The following is a 20,472-nucleotide window of genomic DNA, read 5'->3' as shown; positions in this document are numbered from 1 at the left end:
CAGCGGGTAAAACATTAAAAAGCCTTTCCAAAAAGATGTGTCTTTAGTTGTTGTTGTTTTTTTAAAAAAAAATCCTATATCAACTTCACTGAAATAAAGAGGAGCACTGCATTATTTTTGCACAATCTCCATTTGTTTCTGTGGGACTTCTGCCTCTAATTTCCAAAAGATCCAGACCTATTGGCTAGGATCTATCAAACATATACATGTATACCCGAGGGGTTCAGAGTTTCTGATACAGCAACTTCGTTCTTCCCTACCCAAACTGGAAACTACTCATTACATTTTGGTGCGACTTGGAAATTTGGGAAGGGCAGCTTCACACACACACACACACACACAAAAGGCAATAAAACCATAAATGCACAAGTAGATCTTTAATGACTGAAGCTCTCGATCTGCAGGCCACAAGTCTGTGCTGTTCATCTACTTCATGTACCTTATTTATATTATACAAAAACATTTCCCCCAGTGAGTCTGCACTGCACAAGTTACAGAATCACATTAACTATTTCTTTCAAACTTTCTTACCCATTTGACTTAGTATCTCATCTTTGCCAATGGCATTTTTCACATTGCGCTTTAGTGACCCACCCAGATCCACCAATTCAAGTAGCAATCTGCAAGCCTCAATACGCATGCCAATTTGCCATTCATCTGCTCATCTAAGGGCAAAATAGTGATTGGTTCCACATAAGCAACTGAGTGGAAAACACACAAATCTGCTATACATTTACACCAGTCCAAAGAGACGCTACAAAATCCTGTTTTATCTCCTTGTCTAGGTAGATGCTGGACTCTCCCCTCCTGCTCTCTCTCGCTCTCTCTCTCACACACACACACCACACACACCACATGAAAAATGAATGCAGGAGGTGGGCAGTACAGCAATACTTATCTGCAATGCTCTTGCAGATAAGTTGTGTCTATCTATACTGTACTTGCGGTGGGAAATGTAATATGCAGTTTCATTTTCTTAATGACTTTTCTCTCCTTCTTCAAACCCGTTTCAGTATAGATTTGCCAGCTTTTGTACAGCACACTAAATCTTATTCAGAGCTGCTGTTCTGTATACAAAGTGACAAGCTCTAAGATGCAACAGTGCCCTCCCTTTTCAATGCTATTTCATCTATTAAGGTAATGTATCAAAACATGTAGGGCTCAAACAATAAGCTGATTAGCTGAAATGGAAATGAACTGAAACTGTGAGAACCAAACAACTAAAAACACAACTCAGTCTTTGGCTGGGAGGCTGCAGACAGTGCCTGAGCCAAACTTCACAGGGGCCCTTTAAGGCAGGAACAACATAAATGGCAGTAACATGAAAGACTGTACATAAAAGACATCATATCACAGTTAATGTCAGGTATTCTGAAAGGAGCCTTGTCTGCTCCACATAAGAAAAGGAGAACAGTTTCTCATTTTATTGCAGTGCAAGCGAAGAACTGGGGAGGCCCACAGGATACCAGTCATTAAATACAGCTTTATGTCATAGTAAGGGTGAGCCCTCAAACACTTTGAAACAAGTTTGAAAACAAATCAATAATTAATAATTTGTCAACAATTTCCATTATTCCAAGAAACTGAAAACTTTTTTCTGTCACAGGCTGTCATGGCCCAGTCTCAACCCGCTGAGTGATCTTTAGCTTAACTGCTGCCACAAAGTATACTTTTGTATTTTTTTTTCTGGCCATGTCTACTAAAACAACCTCCCAAACCTCTGTTTCCTTCAAAGTTAGGTCGGGTGGAATGACTTCTAAGCATCGGGTGGGGAAAACAGACAGAGGCTATAGTTTGTTAAATTCAAAAAAAGAGAAATTTTGCTTTAAAACTGTTCAATTCTAAGTAGTAGTTCTTTTGGAAATTTTAGTACAAAGAAACAGCAGCCAAAATGAACATAAGGGACAAATAAAAGTACAAGACAAATGCATCCAAACTAACCTACATCTAATAGTGTGCCCTAACTTACCAGTCCTTACCAGGAATTTTCTTATAATAATTTCTAGTCAGCTTCTGCAGAGAGCTTGGCTTTCTCAGCCTCAGGTCTTGCTCTTTCTATACAGTTCTGGTGGTTCTATTCCAGACTGATCTTTCAGCTGCTTTGAGAGTGATTCAGTTCTCTAGAAAGTTTCAGCTCAACTCTCCCAGTGATTTTTCAGCTCCAATTTCAGCAGCATTTCTCAGCTCTTCTCTCCTTGCTCTCTAAGACCCCAGCTTCCACTCCAACTGGAACTTGCACTCCTTGAGCTCCTTCACTAGAACTAAATTTCTGCTGCAGGCAAGCCTCCAATTATTCTCTTTCCCCCCTCCAATTCTTCTAAACAAACCAATCAAAACAACTCAAGTTTCCTCCATTATTTTAAAACAGATCCAATTGAATCATACCCTCTCTTCCCTCCAAAATTTAACCAGTACAACTCTTCTCCCTCCCATACCAAACTGTAGAACAGTTTGAACAGCAATGAACCTTTGGCCTCTACACAGCTTTTTAAACACAGAACATAGGGAGTAAGCAAATACATATTCAGTATAGAAATTTGTAACACAAAAGGAGGAGGTTCAGGCCTAATTCCTTCACACAGGCCTTGACAATTTTTCTTTGGCTCTAGATTGACTAATTGATTGATTAAGTGCCATCATGTCGGTGTTGACTCTTAGCAACCACATAGATAGATTCTCTCCAGGATAATCTGTCTTCAACTTGGCCTTTAAGGTCTCTCAGTGGTGTATTCATTGTTATCGTAATTGAGTCCATCCACCTTGCTGCCGGTCATCCTCTTCTTCTCTTTCCTTAAACTTCCCCCAGCATCATGGACTTCTCAAGGGAGCTGGGTCTTCGCATAATGTGTCCAAAGTATGATAGTTTGAGCCTGGTCATTTGTGCCTCGAGTGAAAATTCTGGATTGATTTGTTCTATGATCCTTTTGTTTGTTTTCCTGGCAGTCATGGTAACTTCAAAAGTCTTCTCCAGCACCCAAATTCAAAAGCATCAATACTTTTCTATCTTGCTTCTTCAAAGTCCAGCTTTCACATTCATAGAGTGTCATGAGAAAACCATTGTCTGAACAATTCTAATCTTTGTATATATAGACACGTCACAGCATCTAAATAACTTTTCCAAGGCCTTCATTGCAACCCTACCAAGTGCTAATCTGCGGTGTATGTCTTGACTTCTGGATCGTTTAATGTTGATGGTAAACACTTGAGAAAATTACCGGACTTAGTGATAGATATTTGGCGGGGTGTGTGTTTGAAAGGGCTTCTCTTTAACTCCTTTACATGTAACATACTTGGAACAGGGCTTCATGGAACAATTAAATATTTCATTAAATAACTCTTCCTCTGAATAGCTTAGTGCAAGCACCACAGTTAAAATTCTAGGAGCCATGGCTTCCTAGTGGCTGCAATTTGTCAAGCCTTGTTCTACTGCAATGTGGAAATGTATGAGCCAACAATAGCAACTATCTGAAATAGGCTCATCATTATTCAACAGCATGGTTATCATCTTGACTGACAGCAGCTCAAACAAAAACAACCAAAAGCCAAAAAAGGTAAATACTTTTATTATGACTAGAACATCTCCAACAAGTGATTCATCATGCCATATATTAAGAAAAAGCTGGAGGGTGGGAATCCAGAGAGACCCAAAGTGCAGTTTTGTAACCATCTTTGTCTCAAGGAGGTACAGGAAGTTTTTGGGGTTTTTAAAAAAATAGACTTAGAGAAGCCTCTGCTTCATACAATACACATTTTCATTTGAGGGCCCTAAAAACTACATGGACAAAGGAATTTCTCAATTGAGAACAGAAAATCCAGCAGATTCTAAAGAATCTACCTTGGCTGCCAACATTCATCAGGGGGAAAGTATTATGGATTTAGAGCTAGTTCTTGCCTTTCTGCAGAAAAAGGAATATAGATATAGATATAGATATAGATTCAAATGATCTAACATAAAACTTTCAAAAATAAATTAAAAAGCAGCAAAACAAAGATTAAACAGAAAACATACAAAAGAAATGGTAGAAATTAACCAATGATGGAAAAGCTTAGATTAAAAGGTAGGTTTGTTTGTTTTTTAACCTGTTTGAGGAAGTGTGGTGCATGGAGAATAAAGCATGGAGAAGCTGGAGCTTCCTGTTGAACTATTGTGCAGTTGTTGTTGCACAAGAATAACGGAAAAATAAATTTAAGGGGGGAAAGACATAAAATCTCATTTAAGGGTGGGATCTGCAAGCACCATACATGTGGACACACACATACCCTCTTCACTATCTGTGCATAGGTGAATGTGCCAATCAGAAGCAGTAGGTGGGGCTCCCACTTCCTTTACAACCCTATTGGTCAGAAATGGGCAGGATGGATAAGGGGAAGCCTGTTGTGTGAACAAAGCGAAGGAAGGGGGGGGAAATGTAATGAACCATAATAAAAAGGCAGCAATGTTTATGGCCTGTACTAACTCCAATTTATGCTTATGCATGCTTTATATACGCTCCTTCTAACTTACAACACTTCTTCCCACAATAAAGCCTCCAATCTGGAAAACACAGCAGTAAAAGCCGCAAATCTGGAAAACACCCAGGAATCCAGACATGCATTGGCTGAACTATAGTTTCTTTTAAAACACATACTCACTGGGGTGGAGATCTCTGTCAGCTGAAGCAGTTAACTGGATTTTGCACTTTAGGATACAATTTTAGTAAGCTTAAGACTTCTGATAATTTAAGTGTTACATTCTGTCCTGTAGTATTTCATATCCAAGCTAAGGCAAAACACTAGGCAGAGTGCTATTTTTATTTTTTTTAGATGTATGAATATCTTCCCACTCACACCCCAAAATACATCTTACTTTTGTTTGCTTGTTTATGTTTGCTCCAGGCTCCAATGAAGCTCTGATGTTCACAAAATCCTCCTGCTGTATAGAAACAAGATCCCTAATGTAATGCAGAAGAAATCTTAAAACAGTACAATTAGAAAACTACCAAAGTTAAATAAGTTATACCCAGAACAATATTTTACTGCCAACTGCTGAAGGTCCCTGAGAAGAAATATTCAATTGATAATTAGAAGATATTGGTATTTATTACAAGTCATCCAGGGGTGGTGAAGGACAACCTATGTTTGCTCATAAAAGAAGTGCTAACTTGAAGGATATACTGGTACACAGTGATCTGTCTAATGGATCTTCCAAAAATACCACATTGATAAATGGAGATGTTGATAAGGGACAGTTCAGATGTGGCCATTGTTCAGTGTGTGGCAATTGCTCAAAGACTGCAATACTTCAAAATCCCCAGGATCAGAAAATATATCATATAAGGAATTTTGTAAATTGTAGCAACCAAGTTGTTATTTATGTATATTATACAATGTCCCTGTGCATTGCTATATGTGGGCATGACCACAAGACAGATTAGAATAAGAATAACAAAACATAAAAGCTGCATTAGAAACAAGCAAATGCAAGCCTCGCTAGTTAAACACTTTATAGAATTCCGACACCAGGTATAAAGCTTGAGGTTCTGGTGTACAGAACAGGTCCACAACAAGAGAATGGATTAGCATACTTGGTTGGCTCGAAGGGAGTTGTATTGGATCCATACATTGAAGACGTGGCCCCATTTGGTTTAAATGAAGAAGTTAATTGACTTGCGGGTTAAGTGCAATACAATGGCCATTGTTTTAAATTGTATTCTAATTTCATTCATGAACCTTTGTTGTGTATATTTAGATAAGAATAAGAATAACAAAACATAAAAGCTGCATTAGACACAAGCAAATGCAAGCCTCATACACACCAAGCCACTTAATGGTGCAGCAGGGAAATGCTTGACTAATGAGCAAAAGGTTGCCGGTTCGAATCCCCACTCGTACTATACAGCAGCGATACAGGAAGATGCTGAAAGGCATCATCTCATACTGCGTGGGAGGAGGCAATGGTAAACCCCTCCTGTATTCTACCAAAGAAAATCACAGGGCTCTGTGGGCGCCAGGAGTCGAAATTGACTTGATGGCACACTTTACCTTTACGTACACACCATGCCACCAGCTGGCTAGGGGCCTGTCTCTCAGCCTAACCTACCTCACAGCGTTGTTGTGAGGATAACAATAAGCATGTACACTGCTCTGAGCTCCTCGGAGGAAAAGCGGGTTATGAACGTTAATAAATAAATAATAAATAAATAAATTTAAATCATTTAGATGGACTAACAGAGAAAGCTGAAGGGAACAGCTAGTAGGAACCCTATCCTTAGGCTGGATGGAGATGAATATATATATATATATATATATATATATATATATATATATATATATATATATAATTTAAAATATTTCTATACCACCCAAAACTTGCGTTTCTGGGCGGTTTACAATTAAAATCATCTAAAACATCAAATCAATTAACAATTAACATTAAAAACATTAAAAACCCAGTATTATTTTATTAAATTATAAATCTAATTAAGAGCCTGGGTGAAAGCCTCTCTTCAGTGCGTTTTAAAAAGTTTCCAGAGATTGGGAGACTCTTATTTCAACAGGGAGCGCATTCCCAAGTCCAGGGGCAGCAACGGAGAAGGCCCGTTCCCGAGTAGTATGTTTTTAATTGGTGTTCATATTTATATTTCTGTTTTAATTGTTATTGCTTTTAATAGTTTCTGTTTTTAATTGTAAACCGCCCTGAGCCATTTCGGAAGGGCGGTATAAAAATCAAACAAATAAATAATAATAAATAAATATTAAGGTGGACATTGGCCTACATCCAGGTTTACTCTTTCTGCCTCTGATTATATTGTGTTATTAAACTATTACAATTTAGTTTACTTTTTTGTTCTATGTGGTGATTTATATTATTATTATTATATTTATGCACTAGCCTCCATTGTGATAGCCTTATATACATGTTTTGTTCTATAGTGATATCTCTTGCCACTGAAGAAGACTCATTCTTGGGTTAAAATGTGTTTGGCAGCTGACAGCAATATAACAATATACAAATGCTGATGGAACCAGAATATGCTATTCCCCAGCAAAAAGAAGATTGATTTGGACTTCTCAAATTTTATTGAGGAATATTTAGGGCACTGAACTCTTTAACCTCTATAGAGACAATTTTATGATTATGTTACATACACAGATGTGATTTTAATAATTTAGTGCAGGGTTTCTCAACGTGTGGGTCCCCAGATGTTATTGGACTTCAACTCCCATAATCCCCAGCCCCAGTGGCCTTTGGCTGGGAATTATGGGAGTTGAAGTCCAATTACATCTGGGGACCCACACGTTGAGAATCCCTGATTTAGTGTATATAACTCCTTAAACAGAACTGTGTCCCTTAAGAATAGAATTTTATTGTAATTAAAAGTGTGTGTGTGTGTGTGCGCGCGCGCGTGCGTGCGTGCGTCCTTATGCATGTGTGTGTGTATTTGGATTCTTTTTGTGACAAAAAAGAATCTCTGCTGAACCTGGGAATGGCAAAAATGTTGGTCACCTGTCTAGAAAAGTCTCTGGAATAAGGCCAACAACAGCCCAAAGATACAAACCACAAGATTTAGAAAAGCAATGCACTTGCTAGAGCCAAGAATCTTAGCTTCTCTCAGCAGCTTGCTGCTTTACATGAACCAAACCACTATAAATATAGCAAACGTAATCTATTTAAGGCAAAGCACAGCATCATCTGCATAGTTCAAAGCATTCAAGCTATCAGATAATCTATTAAGAGAACAGTCCCTTAGTAGTGCATTGTCTGTGGTAACCCACAAATGCATCGGAGGCTACCAGTATCCCAAATGAATAAGCAAGATGTTCATTCAGATGCTCTCAACCTGTTCTTGCTGCAAAGAGATTCAGAAATCTGAGCCCCACCAAGCCACAAGGAAATACTCGGGCATGACTTTTTTTGGACCCTGGCCGATATCCTGATTAAAGAAGTGCGCACATTTGAAGTATCTGTGGGGACACGCTCGGAGCCATCGCATAGCTCTCTCAGTGCTTGTGCTGCTGCACATGGGGGCTAATACTGCCCAGCACTGCTCATGCTCTAGAAGCACTCTGTAAAAGTGGAAATGTGTCACTGAGGAAGTTATTCTAAGCACATCAATTTTATGTTAGCTTTCATTTCAGAGAGACAGATATTTGTTTCTCTTAACTGTCTCTGAAGTTAAAGGGCAAAGTAATTGTCCAGTAACTATCCAAAGTGATACTGAGTGGACAGTTGTTGTTGTTTTTCAGACTGTGGCATGGGTGAAGCAACCCTAGTTGGGGTTGCAACTGTTGTAAGCCCAACTAGGGTTGCTTCACACATGGCACTATCCACCTCAGTATCACTTTGGATACTTAGATACTGGACAATTTTTGAAGTACTGGTTTTGCAGTACTATTATAAAAAAAAACAATTTCCTTACTTGTTTTAGAATATGCTTCAGAATAAGGAATAGAAAACACATGCTTCAGAACAGGGAAGTGTCCTGAATTATTAAGGCCTCACAAACAGATACAAGTGTGACTGGACTTTTTAGAAACACATTAAAGTCAGAATTCACTATCTGATATATATCCAATAATAAATCATTAATATTAAAAAGGGGGTTTCCCACCCACCCATTCAACCCTCTGTTTTAAATGCTTCTAAAATACAGCGTGGTGGTCAGTATCACTTAGTGGCTTGGCACTTCCAGACATTTCAGAATCAGCCATCTTAGCTTCCCTATGGCTACGCTGGACAAATGTCATTATTATTTAAATTTTATATCCCACTCTTCCTCCAAGGAGCCCAGAGCGGTGTACTCCATACTTAAGTTTCTCCTCACAACAACCCTGTGAAGTAGGTTAGGCTGAGAGAGAAGTGACTGGCCCAGAGGCATAATGGGGGGTGGGGGGAAGCGGGAATGACCATCAATGATATGGTACAGCACAGCCAGGATCCAAAGAACCTTGGGTGTGCATAAAAGGATTTCCAGTTTTCCCTTTGATGTAGCCCTTGCACTACCTTGAACACACTGGAGGCTTTCCCGGTGTTCATGAATGAGAGGACCTGAGAAGCTATAGTGAAAATAGGAGACCTGAAAAACTGCAGTGGATGTATAGAACAACATGCTCTTTAGACCCCAGTCTATATATTTTAAACCCAATATTGTATTTTCACGTTTCATCAACTTCTGATTGGTATCTACCTCTACAACTATAACAAACATTCTCAAAGCAGTTCACATAGAAAAGTAATAAAGATGGCTCCATGTCCCAAAAGGGCTCACAATCTAAAAAGAAGCACGAGACCAACAACAGTCACTGGAGGGATGCTGTGTTGAGGTGGGATAAGGACAGCAGTTGAGAGAGTGGGGGGAGGGCGCTGCGCGGGCTTGCCAGGAAGCGTCTTCTCTTTCACAGTTTTAAAGGTGTCTCTCTCTCACTGCTCCCCTGCCGTCTTTTATTACCTTTGGAAGCAGTTCGAGCAAACCAGTTCACAGACCACAGTCCGGCCTGAGTTCAGACCGAACCACGAAAACCCCTACTCAGTTAGGAGGGGGTCCTTAATGACCTCAAGCCCTTGCAAAGGAATAGATTGGATATCCAGCCTTTTAAAAAAAATCACAGATGACAACTCATGGATGTTTATTTGACTAGTGGGCAATTAGCGACTGTTTACCAGGAGCACAGACCACTGGCAAAAAACAAGGGGCATTTTTAGACACATGTTAGTAAGCACTCAAAGGCCAATAGTTAAGGCTTCATTTCTCCAAGTCCAGTAAAAACTTACAAAAATGATTGCCTGCCCCTAAAATATATATAATCCAAGAGATTATAAACTCGTCTATCAAAAGATTTTCAGTTAGAATGGGAGGCAGCCTTAAACATGATTTTAAAAAAGAGTCAGGCAGAATCTGGAGAGAGCATCTATAAAGCGAAGAAAACTATAGCTTGTGTCTGCTTACCTGTAGTTATGGAAGCCAACAAACTAGTGCACAGGACTCAAGCAACCCTTGTGAGTATATATAGGTCAGCAAGCAAAACATAGGATAAAAGTTCAATCCAATTAAACTGTGCTTCTCTAAGATTCCTTAAAACATCTCATGCATGCAGACTGGAAATGAAATAGTAATGGCCAAGTATCATAATCCAAATGTCACCTATCCTTGCTGCCTGAATTTTGGGTACAGAGGTTCCTAAGCATCTCATAGTTTGCATTTATACTCATCCTGATGCAAAATATGAATTTATCAAACAGAACTAGCAATTTGCTAGAAAAAGGTTTTTAAAATATTTTTACAATAATCAGAAAACTCAAAACCCTTTCTTTCCCCCTCATTTCCAACTGCAACATAGGAATGCTAAATAATATATAAGGGAATATAGTATATAGATTTGGGTATAAAGATTTTACAGTATATAGATTTGAGTACAAGGGGGGGGGGATTACACACTTCTAAAATATTTAAGAACTAGCTTAACCCACGCAGAGCATCTGCGCACTAGTACCTGATTGCTCCCCTCACCCCCTGGCACACCCTGCCTCACCTCAGAGATCTCTCCACCCTCACCTGAGCTGCACTCCTGCTCCTCCTCCTCCACCCCCTTACTCCATTCCCCTCACCCCTCTTGGAGGCTGCAGCATTGCTGGCACTATTGGCCAAGCTGGAACCCCCTATCCCAGAGACCTCCCCAATGGCCCAAACAGAAGCAGTGGTTGACTCGGTAACCCCAAACAGCAGCAGTGGTTGACTGGGCCCTTCTTTGCTGCTGCCGCCATGGCCGCTCGTTCCCCTCAGGCCACTGACAGGCTTAGGCCCATCCCTCACCCTTCCTTCTTTCTCTATTCCCCTCTCTTTCTCTCTCCATTCGCTTCCCCCTCTTTCTTTCCCTCCCTCCCTTCTTTCTTCCTTTCTCTCTCTCTCTGTTCCTTCCTGAGTTAACAGATCTTGTTAATCTTGTTTCCTCATCCAATTCACACAATGGCAGCCTCCTTCTCCTCAAAGGGCTCCTCCCTCCCTCACAACCCCTCTCTTCGCAGACCCCTGCCCAGTATCCTTTTAGATATATAGATTCCTCTCCTCTACAATCAATAACATCTTCCAACCAGTAACAGTTGCATTCCAACTGACCTTAACCATCGCAGGCTCCTCCTCCCTATATGCATATGGAATCCCCATTGCCCAATCCCCATGGTGCTTCTGCTCTCACAGGCTCCCCCCCCCATCTGCATATGGAATTCCCACTGCCCAATTAGGTGCTTTTGCTCACGAACTCTCACAAGATGAGTTCCCATACACATGGGATTAGCCACAGATATGCCTTAGAGAATTAAATATATAGATAGATACCTTGCCGTCTATATTATTTATTCAAAACGTTAACCAATTGTTGGAAAAGATTTAATTTAAATATCCTCCGCTGTCCTGAGCATCCTCAATGAAAGGTGGGGTCACTTATCATTTCCGGAATTGTTCCCATTTGTAACTGATCAATGCAAGCAAGAGTAATCTAGTCGCTGGCTACTCAGGCCTAGAAGCACTGCAGCTTCTGCTCTAAAGTGTGTTTTGGGCATCATCAACCCTCAGAAACAAATCCTTGTTGCACAGTTGAAACTTCTAGGGATATTAAGAGAGACAGTTACCTTCTAACCTTTTCCAGAACACTTTTGTGTGTTTCAACTGTCTACAGAGCAAAAGCACTACTGGACGCCTCAATGGGTCTGCTACTAGTCCACTGCTCTCAAGGCTCTTCCCAAGTATTAGCCAAATACTCATGACTGCTAACTGTAGGGAAGCATCTTAACTGCTCCTGACACCATTTGTACAGATCTAGTGTCTAGTCCGAAGCATGTGTTGATAACAGCACCTGATCAAGATAAACAGTACCACAGTACTTTCTTCCCCAAAGAGTCCAATCCAGCTTCCTCCCAGTGCTCTATTGCTCCATGTACTAAATACTATCATCCCCTCGCCCTCTTTTCAGCCATAGAAGTACATCCATATCCTTACCCATAGAAGTACATCCATATCCTTACCCAGAGGTTAATACAGTTATTTTAGATGGAAAGAAGCAGACTTTTCCAGCAACATGCAAACAGGTTGCTTTGACTCCAAGGGGAGCAAGAGATCACTAGTAGAATGACAGCAAAATCAGGCTAATCTCTCAATTTGCAAAGCTGGCTACCAGCAATCTCTGATCTCATCTCATCCTGACTGAAAAACACAGTGAGACAATCTACAAGAGCAGCAAATCTCAAGTAAGTTAATAAAGGAACAAATGCTCTCAGGAGATCTTGTAGACAATGGTTATCGGGGTAAAGGAGTAGTCAGTTATCTGAACTATTTTGCGGTTCTTCCAAGCCAACAAATAAATCTACTGTTCCAGATTTATTTGTCTCCAACAATCAAGAATTACTCACTGCAAAGTTCACCTAACCCTTTCTTCTCCCCAAATATACAACATACAATTTAAGCTAATATTTCTATGTCAGACATTTATTTATTTTTTAAAATTCAAAATATTTTTGAACCATATTGAAAATGTGATGTTAATTTTAAAATGCGACATTTGCACTGATATCTGTAATAGACCACCACTTGTAGAGGAACTGTTGTTTTTCAGAGACGCAGATAAGTGTGTCAGAGCCTAGCATTTTTACTGTACTAAATTTTGACAATTTTTCTTTCATCAGAAAAATGTCTGGAATCTTTCTGTCTGGAGTCTGTACACTTGGCACAGATGAATTATTTTTTGGGCTAAGTCATTGTTAGTATATAGAAATATGTATTCTTTCAACTGCTATTATGGAAATATATGCCACCAAAAATTTAATTGAGTGTAGAGAATTAATGTTTTAAAGACAATGTAAACACTGATGCAACATTAAACTTTAAATATGTGTTCTGCAGAAATGAGGTAGTTTGTTGGCATTGAGGACCAAATTGGATGTTCTTGTTACTACATATTGAAGCCTACCTGTGTGGCTGTAATTCAAGTTAAGCACTTTTTGAGACTGCCAAATAAATATTCCAAGCCAGGCTACTATGAAGTTTAGCAACATCATTAGCAACCACAAGAGACTGAAACATAATTGGTTTTTCCTCTTAAATTTAAGCTCTACCAAACATCTGTAGTTATAAATAAGAGCTTCGAATACAATGTTACCTATTCCTATTCTAGATCATCAATCATATAATAAGCAACTTGGATGGTACTCTTGGGTTTTCAAAGCCTAGGTTCAAGAGAAGCACATAAATAGACCAAATTTAACTACAAAGCCCCATTTGAGCTTATATAATGCTGATATAAACACAACTACAAACTTGAATACTTTCAGTTTTAAAAACAGCTTTCATTTTATTTATGCTGAAGGATGAGATCATCTTGTTACACCTGAACGTTTTCAGATTTTTATTTTTATTTTTTTCAAGGCAAATTTAGTATAATCCATTTTCCACTTTCAGTGTTTTCACTATAATGTTTGTCTAGGCACCCCATTAAAAATAGTAGCTCAGGTTCTCACATTGCATTTCATCCTCTGAAATTGAAGTGTAAGGAAGCACATGTCCAGCAGTAGCAAAAAAAAATAAATTATTTCCATTACCTTGCCAGTGCAGTGCATTTTCTGCACTAGAAAATTCTCAACAATTTTCCCTTCTCTATGAATAGCTTCTTATGGTTATCAATAACTAAGCAAACAAGCATAACCAGAGACCAAAACAACCTAAAATCCTAAGTTCCTAGAAAGCATTCTACAACTTCTGGGCAGACACTACAGTTTTGCATATGCAGCTGTATTAGCAAAAATATGTCAGGCATGGTCAGAGATGCAAAATAAATGGAGTGTGAATTTGAAACCTATAGATACTAAAAACAAGGAAGTCAATTTTCTATCACCATTTTAAGTATCTATGATTCTGCTTCCCATTTCTGTATGAAAGATTAAAAACAAACACCTGAGCTCTAGAAATAACGGATGTCAGTGTGGACAGCGAGAGAGACCCAGCTAAGGACACAAGGCACTGTATTGAACCACATCTGATACAAATAAGTTCCCTAAAAACACATGCAATGCTAACACCATGCAGAAGAAAATAAACCTACATGAAATTGTTGCGCAAGAGACTTACTTACCAGTACAGATAATAGGCTAAAGCCAGAGCAATCAATGTAGCACAAACTCCCGTTAATAAACATATTCCTGATTGGTTTGCCAACATCTTTCTAACTTTCTTTTGTTTTTATAAAACAAAGAAGTAATGATGGGAAAAACAGAACAAGAAAAACAAGAAGATGTCAGTCCCTGGTTGAAGAACAGATCAGTCTTGACAAGAAGGAAGGATTATGATGACAAAAGCACACAGAGATAAATCTGGAAAGATTGCCATTACTAAAAGCTGCCTCCTCAGCAACAGGAAAACGAGGGCAGGTTTCTTCTCCTATTTTCACCAAAGCATTTTTGTTAAACCATCCAAGTTTTCAAAGGACCAGCACTGTAAGAAAATCAACATAACCTGGACATAAGTGAATTAAATAACAAGAAGATAGTAAATGCATTGCACTAAATGTTACTGGCCATGTCGGCATACCAAGTCTTTGCCCTAATCCAATAATCGTCTTAAGGCAAATTGCCATGCTACACTTGACAAAGATCTCTTGCATTCTATGCTGGGGGGAGGGATGGCAGAGAGTACGAGAGTATATGCACCTAGACATTTTTTAAAGGAATGTTCTATTGTTTCAAAATTTCAGCTGTTCTAGTTTGAAAGCTTGTATTTATTTCAATAGAAGATCAAGGTCAGAGAGCAATTCAACAGAGCGAATTTTCAATGGCTTCACAGCCATTTAAAAAGCAAAGCCTTAAATGTTCAGTCTTTTCAAAGAGGATTTAAAATATATATATTCTTTCACAATTCAATGTGCACAAATTTGTGCACAAATTCACTTTGTTCATATATTTAGTGAGTTCATTGGTTTTTCAGAACTAAGATAGTGCCTTCCCAAATAAATTAATGAAATAGATAACAGGCAAGTTTCATTACTGAAGAGTCAACTGATCATTTTGTGGACGAAGAGGACATTTTGCTATTTGCATTTCCTGCCCTTGATCTCTAGCTCCAGCCAGCTTTAAAAAAAGACGACTTTTATGGAGTGTATAAAATTTTATCTATCAGTGGATCACAACAATAAAATTATGTCAGCAGATAACTGGTTTCCACAGTTACTATCAACGGAAGCCACAATCCTTTTCTATTCTTTCCACCGTACAAGAAAAATGAATTATAACTTTAGTCTCTATTGCTTGTCAAAATTCCTATTCAGAAGCTGAAATATGTAATTCTAAAAAAGGCCAATAAAACACTGTTTGGCTTGGATCCAAAGGTACAGCTGTGAAAATGGAAAGCACTTCACTCACTCAAGGCGGGCCCCCCAAGTTTTGCTGATACTCATCACCCACTGCAGCCCCTGAAATCCTGCTCTTGAAGACTGGGAGACTCTCCAGAACAACTTTTCAACTAAACTGATTTCTAAATTATGTTTTTAGCCAGTTAGCCTTGACAGAAGGATTTTCAGAATATAAAAATCCCATAATTGCTGTGTTAGGGGGAAACATTATTTTACATCTCTAACAAGTTTTAAATTACAGTGCTGAACAGTTAACAGTGATTCTATAATACTAGCCCTTGCATAAAAGGAGGATAGATGAGAATAAAAGTTACCATTAGTATAGAAGAGTTTTGGTATCAGCCAGTATTCCATAGGCCTTTTCTAAAATGTATAAAATAATAAATATTAATTTATACTGTGTTGCCAATTATATTCTAAAAAATACTCTTTGTCCATATTTAAAACTAAAAGCAGAATCCTTCACACATCCTGTGTAGATGTATATGAATAAAAACTATGCAAATGAATAGTATAATTGGGAATACCTCCAAAAAATGAATTTTCTAATCCGTTCAGCAATAGTTCCAGTGCTTGTCAAATTAGACCTAAAGTTCCCTTAACATAGAAAATAGGAAAACAGTCACCCACATGATATATCAGATCATAAAACTATAAACTCAGGTCTGTAAAAGGAGCAAAATGGGCTAACTGAATTCCTTCTGCACACAGAAGAGTCCTCCTGGCAACATTTCTATGAGCTACAAGGATATCCACTTTGGAAATTTGCATGATTTCCATATATACTGCAAAGCATGGGAAAACATGCAAGAAGCTACAACTGTAATTCAAAAGTTCCCACCTGACATATGATATTGCTCACAGAAACATAGATACTGGAGAGAAGAGTTACTGGTCTTGTGATAGCAAGCATGACTTCTCCCCTTGGCTAAACTGGGTCCACCCTGGTTACATATGAAAGGGAGACTAGAAGTGTGAGCACTGTAAGATATTCCCCTCAGGGGATGAAGCCACTCTGGGAGGAGCAGAAGGCTTCAAGTTCTCTCCCTGGCTTCTCCAAGATAGGGCTGAGAGAGATTCCTGCCGGCAACCTTGGAGAAGCCGCTGCCAGTCTGCGAAGACAATACTAAGCTAGACAGACCAGTGGTTTGACTCAATATATGGCAGCTTCCTATGTTCCAGGACATTTTGCAAAAGGTATCCCAATGTAATATCTGAAATTCCAAAGAAAACAGTTTTATTTGAAATCTATACACATCTGAGAAGCAGAGAACTATCTATGTGCAATTCTGCTTTTAATGAACAAAAATAGTTTTTGCCTGCCCAATACCTCAACAGAACTAAACTGTGTGAGGCCTATAAACAATGATACAGCAAATATTTCCAGATTCAGATTAGTATTCCAAAGTATATTGGAAGGAAATGTTTTGCTGCATGAATTTTGTCCATAAAAGTGTGTTGCAGCCTGAGAATATTTCTCATAAAACTAAATGAAGCCTAGCAGATAAATTAAGTAGCAAATAGAGTATCCACACAATAGGAGCCATCTTGGATCCATTTATCCTGTTGTCCATCAGTAGCTTAATACAAAAGAAAATGCTAACTTAATTAGGAAAGACTTTCTAGATAAGCAAGTTAGCAAGCATGGAAGAGTTTCTTTCTGGTTTCCTTGCTTAGAACAAAGGCACCAGTCTTATTTATCTAGCAAGTGGCCTTCATGAGTTCCACGGTATTATCTATTTTATAGCCCAGGCCTGAAAATGGGGGAGTTATCATGCATGTTCATTGTGACCTATTCAAATACGTCTTACAATAGTTATATCTCCATAAAACCTGTTCTTCTCCCCTTAAGTCCCAGATAAATCCCAAAATTGAAACAATTATTGGATGACAGATATTTGATGTGGCTTCAAGTAGCAAATATACAAGTTACACTTAGAGAGACTGGAGCATTGTGCATTTTCAAAATCTGTGTAGATTTTTCCCAGGCGTATTTGGATTAGGGACTCAAAATCAGACTCAAAAGCTGCTCCAAACATTGGTTAATATCTTGAGAGACTTAATTTGCTTTGCAACAGGGTAAGGAATACAACAATAAGCTTTCATTTGCTTTGGTCGTTATCAAACTGTGTCTCAGCTAATATTTTTTAGCATAAAAGGAATTAAGATGTCCACTCCACAATTCTTGGGAGTAACAGTGGCAGAACAAGATTAATTTATTGTGAAAGGCTCATTTCCAACTGGCTAATATAATTTTGCTTACTTTCTCTTCCTTGCCCACTGCTGTAAGATACAAAAACTGGGGAATTATACTTCTATTGAAATAGGATTACTACAGGAAAAACTCCCATTGCACAAACCAGTTCAATTAAGTATATGAAACTTAAAATTGGCCTCTGATTTACATGAAAGATGCACAAATAGAACCTCGAAATGAAATCTTCATGCTGATAGAGAGGAAAAAGAATTAAAAAATAATATTTCCAAGAAGTCGTCTTATGACTCACTCCATCACACTGCAAGTTTCCAATATCATCTAAATTTACCTGCTGCTAAGAATGTGGTGGGGCATAGAAATTTGAACTATCAAAGTGCAGAGACAAACCTTTAGATTTCTACTGTTTCATATAAAACACTGCATAATTACTAACACTCCAGAAAATACCCAGTGGATCAGTAATCAAGAGATTCTAACAGATGAGTGGGTTTTTTATTTTAAACATAGTTAACATTAGAAACACACAGCAAAACTATACAACATCAAGATTTACAATTAGATTTACACCACATGCAAGGATCATACCCTCCAACCTTTATTTGGCCACAAAATTAATAGCTCTATAGTAGCTTGACTGGCATCTGTTTGCATATAGTATCGAAATAATTTAAGCAAATAACAAATATAAAACTTCTGTTTCCTCAGTTCTACCCCACTCCACAGAAAGAAAACATCAGAACTAGTTTTTATAAATCAAACAGATCATGTATCTCCCTAAGAATACAGCTCCTTTTGCAATATTTCTCAACACGGATGTTCTCTTCCTTAAATATTCTATTAGACTTTCACTAAAGTTTAATTCTTTATTTAAGACATAATCTTATTAGTTAACAAAGCTTCTTGCACATTAGAAGGGTTACTGGGGAAAAGCTGTGAACAATAACTGGGATCTAACACATGTGGGGCATTCACACGACCTACCAGGCGGGTGGGCGGCTTCCCAAACCTTGCCTTCCTGCCCAGACAATCGTTGTTTTGTTGGTGGGAGCACGCTCTGCACTCCCATATGATCAGTCTGCTCCATGCAGCGTCAAGAGCCAGCATTGGGGGATTACCCCAAGAGACGGATGCTCTAGACACCCATCTCTGGGTGCAACCAGGCTGGGAGCAGTCCGTGCTCATATTTATTTGTTTATTTATTTATTTAACATATCTGTATACCATCCCAAACCAAAGTCTCAGGGCAGTTCACAACAACAAAACACTAAACAAAACATTAAAAGCAATTAAATGCTAAAAACAGTTTAGAACACATCAATAACAATCTAAAATTTAAAAAGTTAAAAAGCCTGGGTAAAAAGGTAAGTCTTCAGACACTTTTTAAAAGCCGCTAGAGACGGGGAGACTCTTATTCCCATGGGAAGAGCGTTCCAAAGTCTCATATATGAGCAAGTAGCCAGGGGTAAGGGAGCACTCACTCCCTTAACATCAGCTAACAGCCAGGGTAAACAGTGGGGCTAGGCGGCGCTGCCCCACCAGGATTGGGGCCAATCCCAGCAGTTCTCACGTGCAGCCTAACCTGGGCTGAGCGTCTCTAGGCCGGGTTAGGCTGCATGTGAGAACAGCGTCTTAGATCAAATGACAATTTTTTTGAAATCAGAATACCACACTTAAAAACTGATACCTGCCTTCACTGATAAAAGGAAGAAAGAGAGAGAGCGAGAGTGCGCAAGCAGGAGATTCTCTTTGACTGAGTGTAGGACAGACAAGTGTGGGGTTGATGACAAAGGCTAAAGGATGGGTGCTATTGATAGATTTGCAGGCATTTAAATACCAGTAACAACCTAAAAGCAAAACAAAAATATGGTTACAGCTGCTGTAAATTAATAGCTTTTGGCTATTCAAATAGAACGTATTTTTGTATATTCACTATGGAAATTCCTTCAAAGTCATCCCAAAGAGGTAAAAGGCCTAAATACAGGCAACTGTAAACTGCCCAGAGACAAAAGTCTGGGGCGGTGTACAAATTTGATAGACAAACAAACAAACAAACAAACAAACTGCTATGGGGGAGCGGGGGCAATGTTCACTCCTTACAACCTTGTCTTAATTTCAGATGTAAATAATAAATAATAACAATAACAATAATGAAGATGTAGTAGTACTGTTGTGGGTTTTTATTACAAAGAGATATTTTTGGTTTTTTTAAATAGCTATGCAGCAAGAAAAGGACAGTATGCAGAAGAAGGGTTTGCAAGGATGGCTGCATAACAGTAACAAGATCTCTTTGTTATACAAACCCATAATAATATTTATTATTTTCACTCTCCATTCACTAGCAGGGTAAGAATGAAGGAATAATTTTCTATTATAGAAATAAACCATTAAAAAAAATTAAGTTCAAGATTTAACAATGTATCATCATTCATTTGAACTCTACAGTTATAAGCAGAGCCATGGTGTTTTACTCTGAAAACCTGTGCAGCTTTGGGGTAAACCAAAATAACGAGCCATCTAAGTTCCTCTTTCATTACACTTAAATCTCTTTTTGGTGGATCTAAAAATAGAAGCAATCAATCTTAGATCCAAGTTCCACTTCAGAAGCCTGTTGATCACAGCAAGTGTTGCTAACAGCTTAACTCCTTATGGCAGGGGACTGTTCTACAGTTATGATCCTTGCTCTTTAAAAACAACAGCAGTGCAGACCAGAAATGGAAGAGTAATTTGTATGTTTAAGACCAAGCACCGACTGTTCAAGTTTCCCTGAACAAGAGCTCCATTATACACAGCAGTTAGGGAAATGTCTTAGAATAACTAGGTATGCTGAAGCCAAGAATATTTCAAAGAACAGGAAACAAAGGATTAATTTTCTACCGGCAAAACTC

At 38.6% G+C, this 20,472-nt stretch overlaps 1 protein-coding gene across 13 annotated transcripts in view; it reads right to left on the bottom strand.

The window, feature by feature from the left end:
* AGPAT3 (1-acylglycerol-3-phosphate O-acyltransferase 3) overlaps positions 1 to 20,472 on the bottom strand; it is a 135,416-nt gene that overhangs the window by 53,128 nt on the left and 61,816 nt on the right. For 2 of the 13 annotated variants that reach the window (XM_053308244.1, XM_053308237.1), the window contains one exon: positions 4,847 to 4,912. The exons of 6 other annotated variants lie outside the window; for them this stretch is intronic. The gene's annotated coding sequence lies outside the window, so the exon portion shown is untranslated. Of the gene's footprint in view, positions 1 to 4,846; positions 4,913 to 14,097; positions 14,516 to 14,552; positions 14,644 to 15,683; positions 15,733 to 15,896; positions 15,967 to 16,210; positions 16,376 to 16,904; positions 16,940 to 20,472 lie in introns of those variants that run through there. 5 more of the 13 variants (XM_053308238.1, XM_053308239.1, XM_053308240.1 and 2 more) reach the window with 5 other exon arrangements.

Source organism: Hemicordylus capensis, chromosome 3 (genome assembly GCF_027244095.1).
Source record: "Hemicordylus capensis ecotype Gifberg chromosome 3, rHemCap1.1.pri, whole genome shotgun sequence".
In the NCBI taxonomy this organism is placed as follows: domain Eukaryota; kingdom Metazoa; phylum Chordata; class Lepidosauria; order Squamata; family Cordylidae; genus Hemicordylus; species Hemicordylus capensis.
This window is presented reverse-complemented; position numbering and strand designations above follow the sequence as displayed.